At 36.9% G+C, this 24,348-nt stretch overlaps 1 protein-coding gene across 1 annotated transcript in view; it reads left to right on the top strand.

Annotated features, from left to right (window-relative positions):
• The first annotated feature begins 15,688 nt into the window (after positions 1 to 15,688).
• ATF7IP (activating transcription factor 7 interacting protein) overlaps positions 15,689 to 24,348 on the top strand; it is a 108,345-nt gene continuing 99,685 nt past the window's right edge. Inside the window, exon 1 of the mRNA XM_061125052.1 lies at positions 15,689 to 15,853. The gene's annotated coding sequence lies outside the window, so the exon portion shown is untranslated. The remainder of the gene's footprint in view (positions 15,854 to 24,348) is intronic.

A 24,348-nucleotide genomic window follows, 5' to 3' on the forward strand; every position in this document is an offset into this window, starting at 1 on the left:
GTATTTAAATCTCATTCCTACCACTTACTAACTTTGCTAGTTGTCACGTAATCTCTCTGATCTGTAATTTCCTCCACTATGAAGATTATGTCTAACTCTCAGGGTTGTGAAGATTACATGACACAAAATATTTAAAATACCTGGCACATACTAGGCACACTGGAAATCTTCAATAAATGGAATGTAGTAGGTACTTTACTGATATCATACAATATTTGTCTCTCTCTGTCTGACTTACTTCACTCAGCATGAAAATTTTTAAGTCCATTCATGTTGCTGCAAATGGCATTATTTCATTCTTTTTAATGGTTGAGTAATATCCCATTGTTTAGATGGACCACATCTTCTTTATCCATTCCTCATTGATGGACATTTCGGTTGCTACCATGTCTTGGCCTTTGTAAACAGTGCTGCAGTGAACATTGAGGTGCATGTATCCTTTCAGATCATGTTTTTCTTTGGATACATGCATTATCTGGGTAATCTAGAGGGCTGTTTTAAAAGGCTGTGTCTTCTTGTTCACAAATGATATTTTCCTTCATATTTGCAAGTCCCATTTTTAGAGAATTGTATGTTGAACATTGTATATCCAAAAACTTATGGGAACTGAAATATTATTTTTGTCCCAGAGAGTTCATGTCTTTTCCACTGTCAGGAAGTTAGATTGAGAGGCATTGGTTTGTTCCACTTGGGATTATGCTCTGTTTGGGTTTAAAGTGAAAGTGAAAGTGAAGTCGCTCAGTTGTGTCTGACTCTTTGTGACCCTGTGGACTGTAGCCCATCAGGCTCCTCTGTCCATGGGATTCTCCAGTCAAGAATACTGGAGTGGGTTGCTGTTTCCTTCTCCAGGGGATCTTCCCAACCCAGGGATTGAACCCAGGTCTCCCGCATTGCGGGCAGACGCTTTAACCTCTGAGCCACCAAGGAAGCCCGTTGTTAGGTTTAGATTATTACAGATTTATTTTGTTTGAGTTTACCTCAGGTTTCAAGTATCTGGAGAGTGAAACTTGGAGTTCTCTCCTGTGTGTATAGCATATCCATTCCTCTAGTAGGACTTTTGAGATTAGGTATTGGGAGACTGGCTACATCTTACTGGGAAGCAAAACTCCTACAATTAACAAATTTATACTTGCTTTTGAAAGACAATTTGGAAAATAATTCCAAATAAAAAGACAAAACTCAATCAAAGTACCATCACTTCAATTAAATTTCATCATTATTTTCATGTATTTTCTTACAGAAATTATGCAGGGGTTTAATAGCGTATAATTGTCTTGTTATTTAATTGAAATGCTAAAAATAAATGTATACTTTGACTGAGAGTGAAACTACCTAAGAAATTTTTTTTTGGTCAAAACCTAAAGGAAAATAATATTTATAATGAGACTGCTTGCTTTTACATTTTGTCTAGTTTTCTCTGAGGAGACATCCACACTTTTGCATTCTTGCAAGACCTTTTAGTGTGGTAAAGTCAATTCAAAATGGCTTCTTAAATTATTATTCTCAGAATTTTTGTTGGGAGTTGTGTGCTGTGCTTATAGTTCTTTTAAACAAATCTGCTTAACTAATACCCAAACCTTCTAATTTTGGAAGTATTAATTTTGGTTAATCTCTTAGGTAAATAGGCCTATAACTGTCAGTAGCTTTTCTAAAAGGATACATAGGTCATATATTTTCTGAACCTTTGAGTATCTAAGAATAAATTTGTTATTTACTTTTTTACATTAAAAACAATTTAAACATAATATCTAATGTCCCATCCTTTCCCCTCTCAAAACTATTAAGATATTGCTCAATTAAGTATTTGGTATTAATACAACAGAGGAGAAGTCTGATGCCAATTTGATTTTTGTTCCTTGAAATATAACATTTTGTATCTCCATTCTTTATACACCCACCAAAGACCCACCCATGGCATATATACCTTCTTACGCTCCTGCCAAGCTAAAGGTCATAGGATTTTTATCTTGCCTATTATTCAAATATGCTGATAAAATGTTTTAAAACACAGGTTTCTGTTTTATTAATATCATTTGAAATGTACTTCAGAAGCCTGAAGTTAAGCACTGGCCATTGCTCTCTAAAGGTCATCTTAGTCAAAACTGGTGCTGAACAAAGAGGTCAAATACTAACCTTGTCAAGTTCCAGATGGTTCTCACTCTCCTTCACTTCACCTCCAGCTTGTCTTCCTATCTGTGAAACCTGTTGATGAGCAACAGACACTTGGTTAGGTCACAGAAGCCATAGCTAACTACACAGAGGCAATAGCTTTTCCTATGCAGTCCCACTTAGGCAGCATTACAAGCCTTACTTTTCAGAGAAGTTAGTTAGTGACTCCTTCTCTGTTCCTTCAACTAACCTTCTCTAGCTGTTATTTCCCTAGCTTCTACTACAGGTGTAGAAGGTTTAAATCACATAGAATCTCTTACTTCATAAGACTCATTTAGATCTCTGCTTCTCTTACCTAATACTAACTGATATTGTTATTGGTACTAACAATTGGTCCCAGGGAACAGAAACAAAATGATGGAACTTTCAAACTGATTCTCTGATCTGCCTAAATTTGGGATTAATGACCCTGTTGCCAGTAATAAAATGGTAGTCTATTGCATGAATTGGGCAAGATACTTAAATTACAACACATTGTCATGAGCAATCAATGGCCTATAGAAATAGCTGTTACCACAGATTATCTCATGGGAAAAACAATAGTGCTGGCTGATTGCTTCCAGAGGCACTGTAGAACTTGAAGAACAAAAATTATGAGTTCAGAACCTTAAATTTCCAGCTTTAGATCCAGATAAGGAACAAGATGACTTCTATGACTGCCTTAAAATACATATCTATCTCTTTTATCCGCAGAGTGTCAAGGTTTCTGACCAAGTCCAAAGTCTAGATGTGTGAATGGCTAAGTTACAGTGCAGATTAAAATTATAACATCAAATGGTCTCTTATATTAATGTTAGAACTTTGATTAGGAGTGAGAGAATTGGGGCTGGTACATAGAGGAGACTCCAATTAGGCTAAGAATTCACATTTTGTCAAGCATCTTTCGCATCAGAAACAGCCTTTTGTATTCTGTCTTTGTTACTTTTCTTTTGTCTGAAGGGCCAGTAATGACCTTTCCTAAATTGGTTGCTTTATAGGGTCCAATGATCCGCAGTATGGACTTGGAAGGTATCCCTTTGAAAATAAAGTACAAGTTGTTTCATCTGATCCCTTCTACCAGTAAGAAAGGGACAGGATGCTTTTTGTGTCTCTTCGGATTTTAGAGATAACATAAGCTACTACTATGATGCACTTACTGGATATTCCAAAGCCTGCTGGTTTGGTATGGATCCTGGAAGAACCTCAGCATCAGATCTAGTCTTCTGCACAATCTGTTCTGTCATTTGGGCCATATAACTTAGCAGATATGATTATCCTGTGTTTTCTTTGGTAGATAGGGCTACTATATGGAACCTCTGACTGACTCCTATAGGATTTTGAGGCAGAACTACACCATCTTCTGTGGATGACTACTGTCCTTTGAGAAACGGCTTCTGTCCCACTATAGGCCCTAATACTGACTGACAGCTTGACCAGAAGCCACTAAGTTACCATGTAACCTCAGTTGCCTGTCATGAACTGAGTATTGTATGATACATAGAAGCATAAAATTAAGTATTCATCAGTTCAGTTCAGTTGCTCAGTCTTGTCTGACTCTTTGCAATCCCATGAACCTCAGCACATCAGGCCTCCCTGTCCATCACCAACTCCTGGAGTCTACCCAAACCCATGTCCATCAAGTCAGTAATGCCATCCAACCATCTCATCCTCTGTCGTCCCCTTCTCCTCCTGCCTTCAATCTTTCCCATCATCAGGGTCTTTTCAAATGAGTCAGCTCTTCACATCAGGTGGCTAAAGTACTGGAGTTTCAGCTTCAACATCAGTCCTTCCAATGAACATCCAGGACTGATCTCCTTTAGGATGGACTGGTTGGAACTCCTTGAAGTCCAATGGACTCTCAAGAGTCTTCTCCAACACCACAGTTCAAAAGCATCAATTCTTCAGCACTCAGCTTTCTTTATAGTCTAACTCTCACACCCATACATGACCACAGGAAAGACCATAGCCTTGACTAGATGGACCTTTGGCAAAATAATGTCTCTGCTTCTTACTATGCTGTCTAGGTTGGTCATAACTTTCCTTCCAGCAGCACCCTATCATCAGTATAGATTGGTCTTGAGAAATTCCTACAGGAAGTAGTAAGTTGTATGAGTCTGCTTCTGTCTTCTGCTACACTTCTTCTTCTCTCTTTTGCACCTATGAATGCATTGAGACTTCCTATAACTAAGAAAATTTTGGGTGGACCTGGATTAAAGATGGTTCTGAATTATATACTGGCATCATTTGAAACTTGATGGCTACAGTACCACAGTCACACTGGAGTAGACTTGAAGAATATGGGTGAAGGAAAAACCTCATTTGGTGGGATTTCAACTGGTACATTTAGTTGTCTACTGTATCAGGACTACAGAGTTGGTTAGAAGTATGGATCTATATTTATTAATGGGCATTTGCTGTTATCTGGCTGGATGGTCAGGGACAAAACAGAATTTGAAGACTGATGGCACAGCAGTTTGGGGTAGAGGTATGTGAATGGACCCCTCTAAATAAGCACAGAGTGTGGATATATTTGTATCCCTTGTGACTGTCACCCAAGAACAACCTCAGCAAAAGAGTACATTTAAAATAAGGCAGAAAAGACAATCCATTCTATAGATGTTAGGCATCATTTTTCCTCAGACATCCCTGTCCTTGACAAATGGGCTTTTGCACAAAGTGGTCATAGGGTCAAGGTTGGAGGTTATGCATGGACTTAACAATATGGATTTCCACGGACCAAAACCATTGCAATGAGCCCATGATTAACATTAGAGACCAACAATGACCCTCCTGCTTTAAGACCATTCCTGGAGATAAGTCTACCTTGGCAGCAGGCTGATTACATTAGATTAATTCCATCATTCAAAGGGTATACTTTGTTCTCACTGATATAGACTATTTCAGACTAATATAATTTGGAAGAAGATTTACCTTTCCTGCCTATAATACTTCTTCCAAACCCACTACAACCTGTGGATTTACAGAATGCCTTAAGCACAATATTTCAAAGAATATAATTTTCAACCAAGGAACTCATTTTATGGCAAAGTATGTTGATATGCTCATTTCATAGAATTCACTAGTCTTCCTGTTCTCATTACCTAAAACAATTGTCCTAATAGAATGGTAGAATGACCTTTTGCTTTAAAGACAAGTTATCTTTTAGAGTAATTGAAAATATTTTCTTTTACCTTCATTTATTTCATTTCTGATACTCTTTAGTCCTTTATGTTGATACATGTTTCTGACCTATCTAATATTCCTTATCCCTGAGAACTTCTTTAACATTTCTTTTAGAGAATTTCTGCTGACAATGAATTTCCTCAGTTCTGATTTGTTTGAAAATATTTTTATGTCTTCTTCATTTTAAAGGATACTTTTGCCAGGTATAGAATTATGTTTCGTTTTGTTTTTTCTTTCAGCACTTGAAAAGTGTCACTTTATTGTCTCTTGACTTGCATTGTTTTTGATGAGGCGTATATGTTATAATTCTAAGCTTTGTCCCTCTATGAGTAATATATCTTTTTCTCTGGATGACTTCAAGATTTTTGCTAGTCTTTGACTTGCAGCTATTTAAATATGATATGCCTGAATTGTGGGGCTTTTGTATTTATCCTACTTGGTTCTCTGAACTTTTTGGATATGTGATTTACTCTCTGTAATTAACTTTGGAAATTTTTTGGCCATTGTTTATTCAAATATTCTACTTTGTTCTTTCTTCTCCTTCTAGGATTCTAATTATGCATAATATCAGACCATTTGATATTATTCCACATCTCCTGAATATTCTGTTCTATTTTTTTGTTGATTCTTGCTTTTCTTTTTGCATTTTAGTTTGGGTAATTCCTATTGACCTACCTTCAAGTTTATTTGTTCTTTGCTTCCCTATGTTGAGTTTACTGATGAGCTCATTTAAAGCATTCTTCATCTCCATCACTGTGATTTTTAGCTCTTCCAACTGTACTGATATTTTAAAAATCTAATCATTTTAGCATGAGGGGGTGGGGAAGGAGGTGAGGGATATAATGTTGAGATTAAGTCACAGCTTTAAGCAGCCCTGTAAATTTGGGTCTTGGGGTATGGATTTCTTAAGTGTTCTGTCTCTCTTGCTTGAGTGTACAAGCCTATCTTGGATCCCCTCTATCATTTCTTTTGGGTTTATATTCCAGGAATGGAATTGCTGAATCCTATGGTAATTCTATGTTTAACTTTTTGAGGAAATGTCAACCTCTTTTCCACAGAGGCTATACCATTTTACATTCCCACCAGTGGCTCAGATGGTAAAGTGTCTGCCCGCAATGTGGGAGACCCCGATTCAATCCCTGGGTTGGGAAGATCTCCTGGAGAAGGAAATGGCAATCCACTCCAGCATTCTTGCCTGGAAAATCCCAAGGACAGAGGACCCTGGTAGGCTATAGTCCATGGGGTCACAAAGAGTCAGACACAACTGAACGACTTCACTTTCTTTTTCTTTCCAATAATGCATGAGAGTTCTAATTTCTTTACATTCTTGTTGACATTTGTTACTATTATTTGCCTGTTTGTTTTTGGTGATAGCCCTCCTAATTGCTAAAATGTGGTATGTCATTGTGATTTTTAAAAATATTTATTTTTAACTGATTGATGATTGCTTTACAATATTGGTTTGATTTCTGTCACACATCAACATGTACAACATAGGTGTACGTATGTCCCTTCCCTCCCACCCGTTCCCACACCTCTATGTTATTACAGAGTTCCAGTTGGAGTTCCCTGAGTTGTACAGCATATTCCCATTGGCTATCTATTTACATAAGTTAGTACACATGCTTCCATGCTGTTCTCTCCATGCTGTACTTCTCCCTCTTCTCCCCCACCTTTGTCCTTAAGTCTGTTCTCTATATCTGGGTCTCCACTGCTGCTCTGTGAGCAGGTTTATCAATATCGTCCTTCTAGATTCCATATTATGTGTTAATATAAGTTTGTTTTTCTCTTTCTGACTAACTTCACTTTGTATAATAGGCTCTAGGTTCATCCACCTCATTAGAACTGACTCCAATGTGTTCCTTTTTATGTTTTAGTAGTAGTCCATTGTATACACGTACCACAGCTTCTTTATCCATTCATCTGTTGATGGACATCTAGGTTGCTTCCATGTCTTAGCTATTGTCAATCGTGCTGCAACGAACATTGGGGTACATGTGTCTTTTTCAGTTTTGGTTTCTTCAGGGTATATGCCTAGAAGTGGAATTGCTGGGTCATATGGTGGTTTTATTTCTAGTTTTTTAAAGGGATCTCCATACTGTCTTCCATAGTGGCTGTATCAGTTTACATCCCCACCAGCAGCGCAGGAAAGTTCCCTTTACTCCACACCCTCTCCAGCACTTGTTATTTGTGAATTTTTTTTTTTATTATGGTCATTCTGTCCAGTGTAAGATGATATCCCATTGTAGTTTTGATTTGAATTCCTCTAATAATGAATGAGCGCCAAAGAATTGATGCTTTTGAACTATGGTGTTGGAGAAGACTCTTGAGAGTCCCTTGGACTGCAAGGAGATCCAAACAGTCCATCCTAAAGGAGATCAGTCCTGGGTGTTCATTGGAAGGACTGATGCTGAAGCTGAAACTCCAGTACTTTGGCCACCTCATGCGAAGAGTTGATTCACTGGAAAAGACCCTGATGCTGGGAGGGATTGGGGGCAGGAGGAGAAGGGGACGACAGAGGATGAGATGATTGGATGGCATCACCGACTCAATGGGCATGAGTTTGAGTAAACTCTGGGAGTTGGTGATGGACAGGGAGGCCTGGCATGCTGCGATTCATGGGGTTGCAAAGAGTCGGACACGACTGAGCAACTGAACTGAACTGAACTGAGTGAATAATGACTAATGTTGAGCATCTATTCATGTGTTTATTAGCCATCTGACAGAAGATAAGATGGTTGGATGGCATCACCAACTCGATGGACATGAGTTTGAGCAAGCTCCGGGAGTTGGTGAAGGACAGGGAAGCCTGGTGTGCTGCCGTCCATGGGGTCGCAAAGAGTCGGACACGACTGAGTGGCTGAATTGAACTGAACAAAGACATTTCTTTGGAGAAATGTCTGTTGTTTTCTACAGAGGTATATCATTTTACATTCCCACCAGTAATGCATAAGAGTTCTGATTTCTTCACATTCTCATCAACATTTGTTATGATCGTTTGCTTGTTTCTGGTGATAGTCCTCCTAACTGCTATAATGTGGTGTGTCATTGTGATTTTTAATTTGCATTTTCCTAGTGACTAATACTGTGGAGCACCTTTTTGTGTGCTTATTGGATATTTGTATATCTTCTTGTAGATAAGTTTGTTCAAGTTCTTCACCCATTTTTGAACTGGGTTTTGTTGTGTTTATTGCTGTGAGTTATAGGAATTCTTTATAAATTCTGGACTTCTCTCAGATTTTCAATGATTTTGTCCCATTAGGTGGGTTGTCTTCTTATTTCCTTGATATTGTCCTTTGATATATAAAAGTTTTAATTTGAAAAAATAGAGAAATAATTAACACGGTATTTTATTATTTTCAGATATACAACAGAATTCAATCTCTGTACACCATGCAAAATGATCACCACAATAAGTCTAGTTAACATCCATTACCACACAGAGTTATAAATTTTTTTCTTATGAGAACTTTTAAGGTTTACTCTATTATCAATTTTCAAATATATAACACATTATTTTAAACTAGACACAAAGCTGTAGATTACATCCCCTTGACTTATTTATAACTGAAAACTTGTACTTTTTGACTCCTTTCACCAATTTCACTTACCTCCCTATCCCACATCTCTTGCAAGTGTCTGCCTGCTTTCTGGATCTATGAGTTTAGCTTCTACTTTGTTGATTTTTTAAAAAAATTCCACGTGTAAGTGGGATTATATGGTTTTTATCATTCTCTGACTTATTTCACTTAGCCAAATGCTCTCAAGATCCATCCATGGTGTTGCAAATGGCAGGATTTCATTCCTTTTTAGGACTGAATAATATTTCATTATATATATAGATCACATCTTCTTTATTTATTTATCCATTAAATGATCACTTAGGTTGCTTCCATGTCTACTGTAAACAATGTTGTAAGGAACATGGAAGTGCAAATATCTTCTTGAGTTGGTGTTTGAGTTTCCTTTCAATAAATACCTAAAAGTGTAATTGCTGGATCACATAGTTGTTCTATTTTTAAGTTTTTTGAGAAACTTCTGTACTGTTTTTCATGGTGACTGCACCAATTTACATTCCCAGCAACAGTGCACAAAGTTTCCTTTTTCCTCTACATCCTCATCAACACTTGTTATCTCTTGTTCTTTGAATAATAGTCATTATGATAAGAGTGAGGTAATATCTCATTGTGGTTTTGATTTACATTTTCCTAATGATTACTGATTTGATCACTTTTTCATGTATCTGTTGGTCATTTGTCTTCTTAGAAAAATGTCTATTCATATATTGTGCTTATTTTTCAATGTTTTTTTGCCATTGAGTGTATGAATTCTCTCTGTATTTTGAATATTAATCCATTATCAGATACACAATTTATGAATTAGTTTTTCCCATTCTGTAGGTTTCCTCTTCATTTTGTTGATGGTTTCCTCTGCTATGCTGAAGCTTATTAGTTTAATGTAGTAATACTTACTCATTTTTGCTTTTGTTGCCTTTGCTTTTTGTGTCAAGTGTAAAAACTCACTAAGACTAATGTCAGTGAGCATAACATCTGTTTTCTTCTAGGAGTTTTAAAGCTTCAGGTCTTACATTTAAGATTTTAATTCATTTTGTATTAATTTTTATATATGGTATAAGACAATTGTCCAGCTTCATTTCTTTGCATGTGGCTGTTCTGATTTCCCAACACTTTTTATTGAAGTGACTGTCATTTCCCTATAGTATATTTCTGGCTCCTTTGCTGTAAATTAACTTACTATATTTAACATATTGGTTGATTTTACATATTTGTGGATTTACTTCTGGGATCTCTATTCTGTTCCACTGATCTATATATCTGTTTTTATGCCAGTGCCATACTGTTTTGGTTATTATAACTTTGTAATATAGTTTGAAACCAGAGACCATGATGTTCCCAGATTTTCTCTTTCTCAGGATTGCTTTGGTTGTTCAGATGTGTATATGTGTGTGTGTGTGTGTGTGTGTGTGTGTGATTCTTTGTATCTTTAGGGTTTTCTGCATATCATATCATGTAGTCTGCATAATAAAACTGTCATAATGACAGTTTTGCTGCTTTCTTTCTGATTTGGATAACTGATTTCTTTTTCTTGTCTAATTGTCCTGGCTAGGACATTCAATACTCTGTTGAATAAAAGTGGCAAGAGTGGGCATTTTTGTATTGTTCTTGGTCTTAGAGGAAAAGATCTTAGGTTTTTACCATTGAGAGTGATATTAACTCTGGGCTTGTCATATATGGCCTTTATTATGTTGAGGTATATTCCCTCTGTACCACTTTGTTGGGAGTTTTTGATCATAAATAAGGTTGAATTTTGTCAAACATTTTTCTGCATCTATTGAGCTGATCATAATTTTTATCCTTCATTTTATTAATGTGATATATCATTTGATTTACAGGTATTGAACTAGCCTTCCGTTCAGTTCAGTCACTCAGTCTTGTCCGACTCCCAGGTTTTCCTACTTAACACCTCAGTAAACTACTCTGAAAATGGAGGACAGAAAGAAGTATCAGGTTATGGTTCATTCATATTCTATCTTAATGGTAGTACAGAATATATAGCAAGAAACTGCTCAAAGTGATCTATGTTTGTGACATTACTACTCTGACAAATATTACTACTACTACAATTGCTACTATGATTACTATTAGCTAATACTCATCAAGGTATTAAGGCTAGTATATACTCAGCATTCCTCAAAGTGTTTTATCATAATTTAATCTTTGTAAAAACATTACCAGATAAGGGACATTTTTACCATGCCCATTTCATATTTCTGAAACCATTTGGATAGACAAGTTTAGAACATGTAATAAGAAGCTGAGCATGCATGTGTGCTTAGCTGCTCAGTTCAGTTCAGTCACTCAGTTGTGTCAGACTCTTTGTGACCCCATGGACTGTAGCACGTCAGGCTTCCCTGTGCATCATCAACTCCTGGAGCTTGCTCAAACTCATGTCCATAAAGTTGGTGATTCTCAGTTATGTCCAACTCTTTGTGAACCCATGGAAGCAGCACGCCTGGCTCCTCTGTCCATGGGGATTATCCAGGCAAAAAAACTGGAGTGGGCTGCCATACCCGCCTCCAGGGGATCTACTCAAGCCAGAGATCAAACCAGGGTCTCCTGCATTGCAGGCAGAGACAAGATTTTAATTCAGGTAGTATATCTTCAGAGCCCATTTTTATAAGCACGAAATAAGACTGTTTCTAACTGATTTTGAAGCTGAAACACCAATACTTTGGCCACCTCATGCGAAGAGTTGACTCATTGGAAAAGACCGTGATGCTGGGAGGGATTGGGGGCAGGAGGACAAGGGGATGACAGAGGATGAGATAGCTGGATGGCATCACTGACTTGATGGGCATGAGTTTGAGTAAGCTCCGGGAGTTGGTGATGGACAGGGAGGCCTGGAGTGCTGCAATTCATGGGGTCGCAAAGAGTCGGACACGACTGAACGACTGAAATGAACTGAACAGTACTTAGAAACTCCAGCTTTCCTCTTTAACTGTTCCTTTCTCAAGTTTATATTGCTTTTCAAAAGTTTTATTTTCCTTGTTCAATTGTTGCTCAATTGCTTCATTTTAAAATGTTTACTATTTTAGGATTTTTTGCTTCTTGTTTTTTGGAACTTTTTCTGTGATATCGCTTTACTCCACTTTTTCTTTTTCTAGAAGACTATTCAGTCTGTATATATAAATAAGCCCATCATGGAGGGTAAAATATGTAAATCCTTCAGTACTTACTGGTAAGTAGCTGCCCTACCCCAAATATCCCTTCAACCAGCCAGTCTGTCTCAATGCTCAGCTGAAGAACCCCTGGACCTCTCCACAAACCTACAACTAGAGGATTCAGTTCAGTTCTGTCACTCAGTCGTGTGACTCTTCGCGACCCCATGAATCTCAGCATGCCAGGCCTCCCTATCCATCACCAACTCCCAGAGTCTACCCAAACCCATGTCCATCGAGTTGGTGATGCCATCCAGCCATCTCATCCTTTGTCGTCCCTTCTCCTCCTGCCCCCAACCCTTCTCAGAATTAGGGTCTTTTCCAATGAGTCAACTCTTCTTATGAGGTGGCTAAAGTATTGGAGTTCCAGCTTCGGCATCAGTCCTTCCAATGAACATGCAGGACTGATCTCCTTTAGGATGGACTGATTGGATCTTCTTGCAGTCCAAGGGACTCTCAAGAGTGTTCTCCAATACCACAGTTCAAAAGTATCAATTCTTTGGTGCTCAGCTTTCTTCACTGTCCAACTCTCACATCCATACACGACTACTGGAAAAACCACAGCCTTGACAAGATGGACCTTTGTTGGCAAAGTAATGTCTCTGCTTTTAAATATGCTGTCTAGGTTGGTCATAATTTTCCGTCCAAGGAGTAGCGTCTTTTAATTTCATGGCTGCAATCACCATCTGCAGTGATTTTGGAGCCCAGAAAAATAAAGTCTGACACTGTTTCCACTGTTTCCCCATTTATTTCCCATTAAGTGATGGGATCAGTATACAGATGACATCACCCTAATGGCAGAAAGTGAAGAGGAACTAAAAAGCCTCTTGATGAATGTGAAGGAGGAGAGTGAAAAAGTTGGCTTAAAGCTGGACATTCAGGAAACTAGAGGATTAACATCTGGTAAATTCAGTTCAGTTCAGTCGCTCAGTCGTGTCCGACTTTACGACCCCATGAATTGCAGCACTCCAAGCCCCCTGTCCATCACCAACTCCCGGAGTCTACTGAAACTCAAGCCCATTGAGTCAGTGATGCCATCCAGCCATCTCATCCTCTGTCGTCCCCTTCTCCTCCTGCCCCCAATCCCTCCCAGCATCAGGGTCTTTTCCATTGAGTCAGCTCTTCGCATGAGGTGGCCAAAGTACTGGAGTTTCAGCTTCAGCATCAGTCCTTCCAGTGAACACCCAGGACTGATCTCCTTTAGGATGGACTGGTTGGATCTCCTTGCAGTCCAAGGGACTCTCAAGAGTCTTCTCCAACACCATAGTTCAAAAGCATCAATTTTTTGGTGCTCAGCTTTCTCCACAGTCCAACTATCACATCCATACATGACTACTGGAAAAACCATAGCCTTGACCAGACGGACCTTTGTTGGCAAAGTAATGTCTCTGCTTTTCAATATGCCATCTAGTTTGGTCATTAACTTTCCTTCCAAGGAGTAAGCGTCTTAATTTCATGGCTGTAATCACCATCTGCAGTGATTTTGGAGCCCAAAAAAATAAAGTCTGACACTGTTTCCACTGTCTCCCCATCTAATTCCCATGAGGTGATGGGACCAGATGCCATGATCTTAGTTTTCTGAATGTTAAGCTTAAAGTCAACATTTTCACTCTCCTCTTTCACTTTCATCAAGAGGCTTTTTAGTTCCTCTTCACTTTCTGCGGTAAGGGTGGTGTCATCTGCATATCTGAGGTTATTGATATTTCTCCTGGCAATTTAGGGGTCTTCAAACCTTCTTCTATTCTAATTGGTCAGTGCCTGGTATCACAAGGATTGATAAACATTTTAAGTATCATATTACCATAAATTTAAGCCACACCTTTTCCTCTTTTCAGTGCCTTTGCATTTCTGTTTTATCTAACTTGAATCTTATTTCTTTTGTACCTATTCTGACAGCCACTTTATGTTGTACATTATAAGTCAGATCAAGCATCACCTCTTCTGTGAAATTTTCCTACATTCCACAAAGAAGATTTATGTTCTCTTGTTTTATATTTCTTTTATTTTTAGTATATAACCTCATGATTGTAATGATCTCATAATGTGAATCTGTATATATGACTCCTTTCTGATTAGAGGCAGTGTCATTTCCTCTGGGCATCTCTAGTGCTTAGGAAAGTGTGTGAATAAATAATAAACAGTGTACTTGATTGAAACAGTGAATGATTGGTTAGATTAACCAGCAGGTAGAATGGCTAAAGAGCCTATAAACATGTGATTGAGGATATATGGGGGAAGATTCAAACACAATAAAACTGTCTAATTGGAGTTTTAGGGAGGCAAGTCTAGAATATGAGCAAGAAAGAAAATTGACCAATTGGTGATTTCATGTTCAATTATTTTCCCTTTGTCATTAGCCAAGACAATTAAGAATGAACTATTACAAAAATGATTCCTTTTTATTTGCTTATAGAAGACAAAGAGAAAGCTAATGAACTCTACTATACCAACCTCATTTCTTATTATAGAATTTTAAATATTGATAGATTTATAATTTGCTGAGCATCCATTTTATAATTGAGCACCGTGTGTTAAGTAAATTATAATACCTAATTTGTTATAATTGAGCCTCTAGTTCTTTATTGAGCACCACTGTACTATATTCTGTGCTAAGGACAGAATCAAATTATAGAAATAAATATTAACCACCCCACATTAATTTCTAATTATTTACAAAAACTTCCTGTTAACTTTTTTGTCTCCTCCACTGTAGTAGAGATTTCTTAAAGACAGGCAAATTAATATAGGTCTGGAACACACTCATTGCTAAATAAATACTGAATGAATAGATTAAACGTTAAGGTTTACTAATGATATTAAAAAACAACAACAACCAAACTTCATCCATTTGTCAGTCTGCTTTTGCTTTCCAGAATACATTTACATCTATCCGATCATTTAATCTCCTCGACTGATTTGAATTACAGTTATCATCATTTTGGAGATGAGAAAACTGACTAACACACTTATTCCAAGTAACAAGTAAGCAGGAGTAACTGGACGTAATCCCAGATTCTTCAAAAAACATGAGGAGCATCTTTTTTTTTTTTTTTAACTGCACTCTGTGGCCTTCATGAGGGTTTGGCTCGCAATAAAAAACTGAATAACAGGGATACAACAGGTGGAAAGGTATAACTGGAAGCGCTTGTTCTGGTAGAGAACAACTGAAAGAAAAGATGTGTTTGCGCCATTCCCTCGTGACTTACACAGTTTAAAGTATATTTTCGGAGTTTTTAATATAAACGATAAAGTAACATGCTACAGCCTTTTTCGAAAACCTTGCCCTAGCTCTTTTAACTTTCACCCACCTATTTCCTTCCTTCTTTGCTGAGGCTCATAGAGGGCGCTCACAAAGTGCTACTCACTGGTTGAGCGATGCGCCACTCAAAAACACACCTCACTGCAACTAAAGGGCGCAGCGCCACCACCTCGGTCTAGCTTCTCTTTTCCACGGCAGGAGGCGGGGCCAATATTTCTCATTCAAATAAAAACCCAGGAGATTTGCATAGGGAACGGCCAACCCGGGAGCCTATTGGCTGAACGCACGGCGGGCGTGGCCAATAGTACGACCACCGAGCCCCGCCTACAATAATTTGCATAACGGCCCCGGCGCGTGCAGGGGAGAAGCGGGTTTGTTTTTGAATCTGCGGAGGCGGCGGCGGAGGCAGCGGCGGCGCGGCGAGTGGGGAGCGAGAGAGTGAGCGGCCGCGGTGGGGACGGCAGCGCGGGACGGCTCTGTAGGACGGAACTTGGTTCCTCCTGCCTCATCTCCTGCCCCGAAAGGTATATGTGAGTCCCAGGGGCTGTTATAACCACATTTTGTTAAATTACTATTGTATTTCTTAAGAGTCAAGACCGCATTATGGCGGCTGCGGGAGTTGTGTTTGCGCCTGCGCGGTTGCGGAGCTGCGGGCGGGCGCTGCATGGGAGCACGTGATCTTGCGGGGTCGGGCTCTAGCTGCAGTTGTGCAGCTGGCGGGGCGGTGGCTGCGCAAGCGCAATATTCATTTTCAAGATCTAATGTTCTTGGACGCCATTCGGGTTCTAGATTTAATTTTTCCTCATTCTTGAGGGGTTTCGTTTTGTTATGCGGGACTTCCTGTATTTTTCAAGGAAAACGTTTCTCTTATGCTGTATTCCTGTAGCGACCTGAGAGGAGTTTTTTTGTGTGTGCGTGTGTGTGTGTTTCTCCTATTTTCTGAGAAGCTGTGGACTTAATTTTGTGTAAAAATGACTGTCTACTTGTGGTTCTCGATTTTAGTTTCACTTTAAGTGTATTGCTGGATTCAAGTTTATATTTAGGGAGCTGAAGATCAGCACCTAGTGGTGTTCTCACGGGAAGTGCAATTATTTGAACTGCATATTTGCAAATACATTTTTAACCCTATCCTTACCAGTTCTATTATGGAATGTTTTCAAAATAGGAACAGTTGGAGGTTTAGAAATATGAGAGGGAGGGGACATTGGAAGAATCTATATAATGTTGTTTAAAAAGAAATCTCAATCTCCTTAGGTATTTATGTTTTTTAAAATAACTTGATCTTCGGTCGGTGAAGTTTTAATCAGTGGTGTGCCTCAGACCTTGCTTGCATTTGAGTTTTACATTTTTTTCTATTTCTGATTGCTTGTCTATTACTGCTTCAGTTAGATTATTTTTGTTACTTTGACTTTTAAAATTGTAATGATATGTAAAATATAACTCTTAAACTCGGTACATTTTCCTGATAAAGAATTCTACAAAGAACTCCCAACTACCCGGAGGCCTTTAGGAGGAGATTGTGAATCATCAATCAATCAGTTGATTAAAAAAACAGCCTGCTATATATAAATGTGTGTAAGATAGTTTGTGTTTGGTTTTTTAAGTTGTCTGTTCCTGGTTTTAGTTTCTTAAAGTACTTACAAGTATCCTGATTATTTTAGTTTAAAATGGTAGTGTTACTATATTTAAATCTTATGTAAGCCTCTGGGAGAAGTTTTATACGATTTAATATAATTCTACCATTGTGCAGATTATTTCTTACTGGCCTGAAAACTTGTAAATGGTTGTCATAAACGTCATCTTTGGCTTGTATATACAACAACTGTTTTCTTGGTTGGTTATGTAACTCTTAAGTTAGTCACCTGTCAAATGAAGTGACTGTCATTTTATAATCTTGGTTGGTTTAGGGACTTTATTGCCTACAGGTACCGTTAATAAGTATTAAATAGATGTAGTTGAAAGGAATACTTTTGGTTGATGGGTTTTTTAAAAATGACATCGCATGGATAAAATGCAGTGATAGGAATAATTCTTTTGTTCTGAACAGAGTATTTGTTATTGTGATATAATTTTTTAATCTTCTAAGTCTTTTACACAGAAATATATTTAGAGGGCAGTTGTGTAATTTTTTCCCTTATATGCTTCCAGGTTGATTACCCAACACACCCCTTCCATCTCCAGATATAATTTCAAATATTTTAGAGTTGAAACATGTTTTTTTCTGTGTCTGTGTATGCGTACATAGGTTAAGAAAAGAACTTCTGTCATAGGGCGTGTTTCATTCTGCACTTCCAGAAAAGTGAAATATTTTGTTTTATATATTTAAGCTTATGTTTTTATTTGCATATACAACTGATTGCCTCAGGTTAGTGTTGAAGCTTGTAAGAGGCACTTGACAATACTGAAGAACATAACGAACTATGTAAATATTAGTATTGGTAGGATAGTTTTGCTGTTAAACGTTTGTTAGAAAGGCAAGTATAGTTCTATAAACTTAAAACTAAGAATAATGTACTGTCTGAACATCTACTACTTTTTGTTCATTAGTACTCTGTGAATAGCAGGCGTGATTTGGAATTTAAGTTACTGTTAAGACTGAGTGAATACTGACTGAATTCCGTTACTGGGAGTTAATTAAAATCCTTTTAGATTTGTACATTTTAAACAAAAAATTCAGGAAAAAAAGGTTTCACTACTTAAGCCAAAGCCATTAAAGTTTGTTTTTTCTTTAAATTGTGGTTTGAATATTGATATTTAAAACTTTCTACTTGTTCGTTTTAGCACATTTCGTTTTAGAAGGTGTTGAAAATTAATTAGAAATAAACACACTAGATGTTTTTGTGACTTTCCTATTTATTGATTGATCAATTAGTTTATCTTTTGGATCATAATTTCATTCCTGCCCCTTAACCTGAGCATATGCATACACACATGATGTTGTATTGTGGATATTTACTTCCCTGGTGGCTCAGCGGTAAAGAATCCACCTGCAATGCAGGAGATGTATAGGAGACATGGGTTTGATCCCTGAGTCAGGAAGATCCCATGGAGGAGGAAATGGCAACACATTCCAGTATTCTTGCCAGGGAAATGCCATGGACAGGGAAGCCTGGCAGGCTACAGTCTATGGGATTGCAAAGAGTTGGACACAACTGGGCATGCACACACACACACATACAACCTAGTGCTTGCTATATTGTGGATATTTATCCATTTCATTGTTCTTTAGAAGTATGTTTTTCAAAAATGATTGCATAATATTCATTTTGTGAGAATATCCTAAATCATCAGATGTTCTTGAAATACACTTTTAAACAGCCACATAATATCAGTGTCTTTAATGAGAATGTACTGTGCCTTTCCTTATTGAACATTTTGTTCATTTTGCATTTCTCTATTATAAATAAAGCTACAGTGAACATCTTGTACATGAATTACAATCTATATCTTATTTCTTTGAAATTACTGTTTCAAAGGACTTTTAAAATAATTTACAAAATAGATAAAAACTTAGTTTTTTTGAAAAGCATTTCCCGTGCCACCATGATTTTGGTGGTTGAGAAATAGTAGCTTATTAACTTTTTTTCCTGGTAACTAGTGAAATTGAACTTTTAAATATTTAATATATATGCAGCTTTCTCATTTTTCTTGACTTTGCTGTTTGAGGATATTTTGTGTATCTTTTTTTGTGGTAAATGTTAATATTTTTCTTATTTGTAGCAGTTATTTGTGAATATGAAAATTGCTTTTCATATTTTTTGCAGGTTTTTTTTTTTTTCAGTTAAATTTTTTAAAACAATTGCTGTGGGCTTCACGGTGAAACAGTGGTAAAGAATCCACTTGCCAGTGCAGGAGACACAAGGGATATGGGTTCGATTCCTGGGTTGGGAAGATCCCTTGGAGTAGCAGTGGCAACCCACTCCAGTGTTTCTTGCCTAGAACATTACGTGGGTGGAAGAACCTGGCTATCTACAATCTATTGGTTCACAGATTTGGACATGGTTTTACCTACTTAGAATTGTTATATTTTAATATAGTGATGTGCACTGCTTTTTCATTTATATTTCCAGGACTTCTCTGCATAAAAAATATTACCTGTTGTAAGATGAACTAAATGCTTGTCTGTTCTGTTTATTTTTTCCAGGTGTTTTAATTATCTTAAAAAATACCTTTGCACCTACATAGAGTTTATTTTGACCTTGTGTAAAGATGAGTTGCAAGTTTCAATCTTTTCCAAATATCTAATTTTCTTTGAATTTTGTGTTGGTGATTCATTTCTTATTGCTTCTTTGACCATAGCTTACTAGATTTGAGCTGTCAGTTCTGCTTCATTTACTAGGGATATTTAATTAGGTCCATTGACCTTTGGGGGATCTATAGATAGGTTTGAAAACTTGCATGGATTCCAGTTTTATGTGAGTGAACATAATTTGCAAGTTTTTCTGGGGAAAGAGTTACAGTTTTATCAGTTTCTCACAGGAATATGTTATGTAAAATCTAAAAGCAGGTTAACAACACTGTAACTGGGCCTTGTTTATATAGCAGTACTGTGTTGTTTTATCTGCTGTAGTGCTATAGACTATATAAATATATGAAGGGACAATACATAGCGTTCCTTTTCATAATTTTCTAAGTGAGTTTTCCCTGCGTTTGTAATAAATTTGGCAAAGTTTTAAAACAGCCAACTATTTGAAGTTTTGTTTAGAGTTGCATGAAAGCTAAGTTAGGATAATTTACATCTTTATACAGTTTTTTTTTTCATTCATGAATATGATTCATTTCCTGTAGATCCCACAAAATGTACTGTTTTTAGGAACTCTGGAAAAAATTGTGGTACTTGTTACTTTTTATTGAGGTGTTACTTTACTGGTTTCCTATAATGGTATAATGTTAATAGGGATGAGAAGGTAGAGGATGTAGGATTTCATTTTCATTTTTAATCTGCTTTAGGATATAACATCATGTTAATAGTGCAAGTATAAAGTTAGTAGTAAGAGAAATAGCTTGCTGAGGTAAAGTGTTCTACAATATTTAAAAACAATTTTTCTTCTTTGTTTAACATAGACTGTTTTTTTAAATGGGAAAATTTTGAAATGTTATCTGATTCATTTTTTGGTCAGTCTGGAGCCTAGTAGATAATATGTAATAAAGATTAAAATTTTTTCTTTTTAATCTCTTTGATAACCTTAAATATTTCTCTCATAAGTATGTTTCCTTAATTATTAGCATAAATTCATTCTCTAGTAAATCTATTCTTTGTGCTGATTGCAGTGAAAAATATAATCTTGATTAATAGTGTATTTCAGTTGTAATTCTACTTTTAAAAATATTTTTATAATAAGTACAGGAAAGAATATAAAATAATTGCCAAAATATTTATGTTGAATATAGTGAAACTTGAAAGTTTGTGTCATGTGTGTAATGGAGAAATCAAGGAACTAGAGATAAAAAATCAAATGGTAAAATATTGGCTTTATAAAAATGAATCTAGGACTAGTTAGAAATCATGTTAAGATACTAAATTACTTTTCTTCAGTATTTTCTTTTTAATGAGAAATTTTGTCTTTGGGTATTTTTCAAGCAAATCCACTTATAGAAGTTTGCATATTTTTATTTTTTTGTGTATGACCTTTGCCCTTACTTGAGAATTTTTCCTAGTTCTCAATATTGTGATTCTTATGTTTCCAGACTATAATAGATAAGTTGCAGTAAACTAAAGAGTTTGTCTACAATGCAGGAGACGCAGGAGACATGGATTTGATCCCTGGATCAGGAAGATCCCCTGGAGAAGGCACTGGCAACCCACGCCAGTATTCTTGCCTGAAAAATCTCATGGACAGAGGAGCCTGATGGGCTACAGTCCAAGAGGTCACAAGGAGTTGGGCGCAACTGAGCGACTAAGCATACAGCACAGTAGTAAATTAGGGAGAGGAGAGGAATGCGTATGGATGGGGTTAGGAACTGATGGCTGGCATCTTCTTAGTGAATTGGGGTTAGGTATCAAGTGCGAGAACAAAAATTTACTAAGTTAATTTTGAGGTTATTTCGCTTGGGAATTATTACTCCTAGAGACGAATCAGTATTTATAGAATGTTCATTATGTTAACTGAGGATCTTATTAACAATTCTGAATTATAGAGGATATCTAATGATGTTAAATTTGTTCAAGAAGGCAGAGGTTTAGATATGGTTTGGCTTAAAAAGACTTCTATTACTTTGTTTTTAAGTTTTGAGGTATAGGGAAAATTGATATATTATCATACCTAGTTATTCAAAGGAGTCACAGGCAGAAAGAAGTTTGAGAGTAAAGATCTTACTTTCGAGTTCCTAACAGCTGTGAGGCATTATAGGAAAACTTAGGTGATGTTTTAACAGTAAATTATAAAAGCATCATTGAGTAACTCTGGGGAGCATTGTCCTTCTTAGTTTCCTAGAGTACGCAGAAATTGCCTATCCGTTAGTGGAGCTTCTCTTTTAAAATTCTCGCCCATTTGATCTTGTTATGTTCTTTAGAGATTCCAAGACTAGAAATTACTTCTCAGTATTCTTTCTTAGACAGTCATGCAGTCTAGGGAGTAACTCAGTGGTCTTTTCTGTCGTTTTAGTGTTTTTCAAAACAGAAAAGTGAATTCCAAAATTAAACTATGTTTATATATGCTAAAAGTTGTATGGTGAAATCCATTTTGTATTGGAGACAGTATGAGTGCTGGGCAGCATTTTCAGTGTTTTTAAGTGCTGCAAAATGAGAAAACCAGGGTATTAGTATTGCTTTATAATGGAATGTTTCCAGGTTTGAATTTTGATCTTTGGGTTTTTTAATCTTTAAGAGAGTGACTAGGACATCTCGTTGGTCCCCCTCCTAAAAAATGTGGCTGGCCTAAGGGTGCAGTTGATGGTGTCTGCTTGACAGTCTTTATGTAGTAATTGGACTTATATAAACACAAATGTCTGGGAAATGAAGATGGTCTATTAACTTTACTGTCAGAAATACTTTATTCGGAACTGCAGTTTTTCATTGTTCAGAATATTTTCTGTGTTCTTTTGTATCAGATAACTGTGATTAACTGGCTGTACCTCTTTTAGTTTGGGAGGGAGGGAGAGCCCCTTGTGTGCTGATGATGACTTGCGGTAGTAGTGTCATTATGTCGAACTATATAATCTTTTCTCCCTCTCTTTGTGGTTTGTGTAACCCTATGCTACTTTGTGAAACCTTGTTTTGGTAGGTACCCAGGAATTACGTGTATGGCACTTTTATATTCTATTAGAGAGCTTGAATTGGATGTAAAAATGGAGGTTCGTGGAACTGAAAGAGCTGTGAAAGAATCTCTTCTTGAGTCAGTAATTGTCAAAGATGTCTTCCATTTTGTAGAGGAGTAAACTTAGATGCTAAGAAAAGATTCTGCTCTTTTGAGGACCAGGGACAAAAGAAAAAGAGATCGGTGAAACAATAATGAATGACTTTACTGCTTCAGCTCTTTCTCAGTTAAGACTTTTCAGCTTAGGTATGTACCTGCCCTGTTACCCTTATTTGATTAAATGTCTCAAGAAAAGGAATAAATGGGGAAACATATGGCAAAGAGGCTGTTTTTGAACTTTGTTTTCTTTTAGGTAGTAAATGTCAGGAGCTGTTGGAATACAGTAAAGGCTAAACTTTCTGAGAAACTGTTAGTATTAAGGATAATGAATGTTTATTTCTCTTTTAAAATAATACAAAGGAAAACTCTTCAGGTGTGTAAGTGGCTTTGGCTTAATATTTGTGGTTTCTCTATGTTGAACATGGTTTCTAGGTTGAACATGGATGAATTCACCAGCCAGGGGCAAGGGAGAAAGAACAATGGGAGTGCACAATCATTCTTTTGAGAGCCTCATATCGATGTGGCATATATCAGTTTGATTCATGTTTTATGGATCTGCATATAATCATTGGAACATACATAGCTGGAAGAGGAAGGCTGGGAAATGTAGTATCTGGCTGGACAACCATTCATTCAGCTAAAGTTAGAAAATTTTATAAAAGAAGGAAAGAAATGGATATTAGAGAAGTTAGCATTTTCTAAAAGCTACTAAAGGAAGCTGGAGAAGTGGTCTCTAATTCATAATTTGATACTGAAAACTGACTGTCTGTTTTAAGATCCAGTTAAACTTAGATCTAATTATAACTCTCTAGCTTCCTTTGAAGGGCTTCCCTGATTGTTCAGTGGGTAAAGAATCCACCTGTAATGCAGGAGACACAAGAGACATGGGTTTGATCCCTGGGTTGGGATGATCCCCTGGAGGAGGGCCTGGTAACCCACTCCAGTATTCTTGCCGAGAGAATCCCATGGACAGAGGAGGCTGGTGTACTGCAGTCCAAAGCTTCACAGAGTCACATGTGCCTGACTGAGTAAACACACATGCATACACACACACATCTTCCTTTGAAGTGAAATTTTGAGAGCTTTACAGTCATGATTCCTGACTGAGGTTCTAGTTACTATGAATATCTTAGGTAGAATTCTTTCTCTTTCTACATGTCTCTGAAAACATTAAATCATGATGAGTTTTGCAAGAACTCAGTGTAATATCTTTGAATTTTGCCAGTTAACTTACTTTAAAAGGATGAAAGACTGTAGGTAAACTCTGAGTGAAAGTTTGAACTGCTTCTTTTAGCTTCAAAGTTGAGTTTATGTTTGAATTATCCATATACTATTTTTCTTCCTTTTATATCTATATGAATAAACTATACTTACTTTTTTCAAGATAGAAAATGTCATTTTTGAGGGCTTTGCAATATACACAGGTTAAAAAAAAATTGTGGTCATAAATTCTTTGCTTTCAGGTAAAACTTAACTGATAAGTAATAAGTAAGTAAGTAAAAGTTATTGTCTACAGATGATAAATATAACAATAGATATTTGTGTGAGGCACAAAAAGTGGGACTCTGTTAGATGGAGGTCAAGGAAACCTTAGAAGAATTGTATTTTAAAGGAAGAATTAGAAGGATATTCTTAGTAAAGGTTATTCAAAATCTCAGAAGTGG

This window comes from Dama dama, chromosome 22 (genome assembly GCF_033118175.1).
Source record: "Dama dama isolate Ldn47 chromosome 22, ASM3311817v1, whole genome shotgun sequence".
Classification (NCBI taxonomy): Eukaryota; Metazoa; Chordata; class Mammalia; order Artiodactyla; family Cervidae; genus Dama; species Dama dama.